The 4244-nt window shown below is 39.3% G+C and overlaps 1 protein-coding gene across 1 annotated transcript in view; it reads right to left on the reverse strand.

Annotated features, from left to right (window-relative positions):
* The window catches only part of kdm4b (lysine (K)-specific demethylase 4B), a gene marked incomplete in the record, with an annotated part of 53355 nt that overhangs the window by 17774 nt on the left and 31337 nt on the right, over window positions 1-4244 (reverse strand).

Consider the following 4244-nt stretch of genomic DNA (forward strand, 5'->3'; position numbering starts at 1 on the left):
GTACAATAGAAAAAGAAAAAAAATGTAGATACATATATGTACATAAGGTAGTGTGGGAGAAACAGAGATGTGGAGTACAGAACAGTCACACAATAAAATACAAAAATGTAGACAAATTCAACAATGGGGTTGTGGGGGAGAAACATCAAAGTGAGGACAACAAAAACAGACATATATTGAAAATCAGAATTAACAGCGGTAGGCTAATTTGAAAAGATGTGTCTTCAGGCCAGTCTTAAACAGGGTAAGAGAGGTGGCATTTCGTAATGCATGGGGTAGTGAGTTCCAGAGCTGCGGAGCAGAGCGGCTGAAAGCTCTGCTCCCCRTGGTGCTGAGGCGGGCAGCGGGTACTGAGTGTTGGAGGGAGGAGGCAGATCTTAGAGAGCARGAGGGTGTGGAGATGTTCAGGAGGTCAAACGGGTAAGSASGKGAAAGATTGTGGAYAGCTTTGAAGGTRTGTAGGAGAATTTTAAAGATGATGCGGGATTTAACTGGGAGCCAGTGGAGCTGTTGTAGGACTGGAGTGATGTGGGCAGAGGATGAGGTTTGAGTGATTACACGGGCKGCTGAGTTCTGAACCATCTGTAGTTTGTKGAGGGATTTATTGGGGAGGCCAAACAGTAGGGAGTTGCAGTAGTCGATCCTGGATGTTACTAGGCTGTGTACAAGGATGGCAGTGGAGCGGGGAGTGAGWGAAGGACGGAGACGGTTAATRCTGCRAAGATGAAAGTAGGCAGATCGRGTCACGTTGTTAATGTGGGRTGTGAAACAGAGTGTGGTGTCAAGGATGACACCTAGGTTCTTGACCTGAGGYGAKGGGGAAAGAACKGAGTTGTTAAGAGTGAAGCTAAGATGCTGGGATTTGGAAATGGAGTTTTTTGTCCCAACAAGGAGGMGTTCAGTTTTGTTATGGTTTGTTATGGTTTTTGTAACCTTCATTATTAAGTTTAAATTTTCTATTTTTTTTAATGTCATCCAACATATTTCACTGAAGTCCAAAGGACAAACCTGGAAGAAAAACAGCAATTGGGTTTAGAATACCTTGATAAACCTCAGTACCACAAGAAGAATAATACCACAAGAATCTAGTAAGAAAAAAAGGGAACAGTTATAACATGAGTGTGGCAGCTGCATCTGTTCACACTTCAAAATGTCTCTGCAAACCTTTGTAATGACATTAAAGGTCAATGAATCATTCTGCTGACTAAAGAGAGGAGCAGCTGTATAATGTGGCCACAGGGCAGAACATGTGCAAACTGAAAAACAGCAGGTGCAACTCAAAATAAAAATATGAAAGAAACATAACCAAAAGAGAAAATGGAGAGATTTAAAGGGGAGAAAATAGGGAGGGAGGAAGAGTTGAAAATGTTTTCTTTTTTGCTTTGTTTGCTGTATTACCATCATCCTRTGAGCTGTACTCGGAGGCTTATGTTCAATTATGGGAAACACAACAGCTCAAACCTCCACAGCAAAACAATATCCAGCCTACATCTCATCCTGGCACCACTTGACAGGCGGAAACATTAAAATATGGTTTTGGGTTGAGGGAGGGACTGCAGGGAGGGGTTAGTAAGCAGCCAGGACAGCTGACTGTACCAACATTAAAACCTTCASAGGATTGTATCTGGAAAAATGCATTGTTTTTTTTTGTTTATGGAAAGGATATAAAAACCCTTGTTGTTTTTAATTAAACTATTCAAAAGGTTATGGGCATTGCTGACATTTTTTTATTTCTATGAAACTTTATTGTCTTACAAAAATTAAATTATGGATGAAACACATTTGAAGATGCTCAAGAGCCAAGGAATAAAAAAAAAAAGTTGTTCCAAGGCAGAAAATCAATGAGCTCTGAAGTATACTTTGAATAATAATGAAGCTAAAATGTTTGCTCACAAGTAAACCTGAAGCCTAAAGCCTCAGTGGATCCTTGAACTCAGTGCAAATATTCATAACACAGAGTCTGACTCTGATCCACCTGCTTGAACCAACAGAGGCCAGAATATCCAAAGTAGGTGGCGAATTTGTTGAGAAATAATTTGAACATAAAGTGTAATAAAACACCCATGTGCTACGACAATATATCTGGCTTTGCTAATGCGAGACAAGTCAGCAACTGAATCCAAAAATATGGGAAGAGTCATCTGCAGTTCACTCTCGAGATGAAAAAGTGGTGCGATTTAGTCTGGGATCTGGGAGAATGATTTCAGCTCTGCTTGCAGACAGAAAAAAAAATCATCCTAGTTTCCTGGAGGAGCTGTAGCAAACAGTCAGTGAGCACCAAATGAACAGAGCGAGGCTTTCACTGAAAATCCAGCAGACTAAAAAGATAAAGTGTTTACTCTCAGCAGCGCAGCAGTGTGGCAGACATAACTACAACAATCTTTAGGATCCTTTTCACCATCTTCAGAGGGCTCAGAGCTCGGCCGTTGTCAACAAATACCACTAATTAATGGGCAAAAATTCCTAAACCATTATTTTTTTATTACTCATTGCAGCTTTCTGCGTACAAATCACTTTTAAATAGTTACAGAAAAGGTTTGTTGGATCACATAAAGTAAACTCTTTTTGTTTGAAGTAAATTGAGAAAACTTGTCCATACATTTATATTAAAAAAAAGAGCTAGGGCAGTCAAATAAGACTGAGAAAGTTTTAACAGTAGATGTATAAGCTGAATGCAAAAAGTGCTGACAATAGGCCTGCTTTGACTGCAGGTCTGTGTTCACTTCGCAAGTCAAGCAGAAGGGTCTGCAGTTCAGGAAACTATACCTAATGAGAGCAGGAGACGAAGAGCAGTCAGACTCRCACTTTTTCCCCACTCCCCATGGTGTGCTGGCAGACCCAGATCAGTGACAAATCTGACACCGAGCCCCATCGTTCACTGTCCCCTTGGATGCTGACGGAATAGGGTTCAGTGAACGGAGAGTGGGAGAGGGAGGACAGACGGAGAAACGAGTTAACGGATGACTGGTGGAACCAAAGATGGAGGAGGATAGGGGAGTTAAAAGGAACACCAGAAGAAAGTGTGAGGCTTAATTTTCATGGCTGGTGTGGGTCAGCTGAACAGACCAACTGAACCTTCACCAATTGCTCTCTTGAAAAAAAAATCGCTTTAAAGTGCCTGTGACATCAATTTTTTGTAGTATATTTGAATGTTTTTTTTAGAAAGATAACATTGATAAAACATTACAAAAAAAATCATGCCTCTGCGATAAACAGCTGTTGAGATATTTACATGCAAATCACAGGAAGTGATGACAAAGGGGAATGTCTGAATGTAAACAGAGCATTGCTACAACAGCTAACAACACAGACTGTAGAGAAGAATCTGATGTTTCTTTAGATTATTTTGAGTCACTATCAGAGARAGATTAAAAAAAGAGTCAGAGTTCAAATAATATTGTTTTATTGAACAAAGACCATGGAGTATTCTTTCTTAAAGAGTTCCCCTTTGATATCACTTCCTGTTACACTTTGGCTGAGCCAAATTCAAAAGAAAAAAATCCAGTTATGTGACAAAATGGGAAAAATCAAGTGTATTATGCCAGGTTTCTTGAATATAAAGATGTTTTCTTTGACTTTTTGTATTTGAAGTAAGCATGTCACAAGCACTTTAAAGCTTTCCAATTTTTTTGCTAGTACAGCGCCTTATGGCTCTACAGCAGGGGTGCCCAACCTTTTATGAACCAAGAGCTACTTTTGAAGTCGGCAGTTTGCCGAGATCTACTTGTCCAGTCTCAGTATCAAAAAACACAATTTTTCGTCTCCCTACTCCTCACTTCTTTAAAGTAAATAAAACAGAACGTAATGTGTTCCTAGTTTTATTTAATTTAAAGTATTGTCAAACAAAACTATCTACTTAACCATATATTTACCTACAAAAAAGAAAAGATAAAATCCTTACTTAACTCCTGACAGAAACAGAAAAGTGATGCTCTAACAAAAAGGATAATTTTTTTTACCTCCTTCAATTAGTACTCCCTGTAACGTGTGAGCTATGATGGCTGGAAACCTGCACACTGAGAAGCACAGAGTTAAATATCTTTGGAGCATGGGAACTCATCTCCATTTATTCAAGGAACTCTGTTCCCTCCATACAGGGGAGGAAAAACAAAACGTAAAAATATCAATCAGGGTCAACATGGCTACTACAAGAGTAATGCCCCTTTTTTTCAAAATCAAAGCACACAATATAAAACTCTCTTGTTTATACTATTACAAAAAGTGACTTGCGATGGTGCAGATTC

Source organism: Austrofundulus limnaeus, unplaced genomic scaffold, assembly GCF_001266775.1.
Source record: "Austrofundulus limnaeus strain Quisiro unplaced genomic scaffold, Austrofundulus_limnaeus-1.0 Scaffold73, whole genome shotgun sequence".
Lineage (NCBI taxonomy): Eukaryota > Metazoa > Chordata > Actinopteri > Cyprinodontiformes > Rivulidae > Austrofundulus > Austrofundulus limnaeus.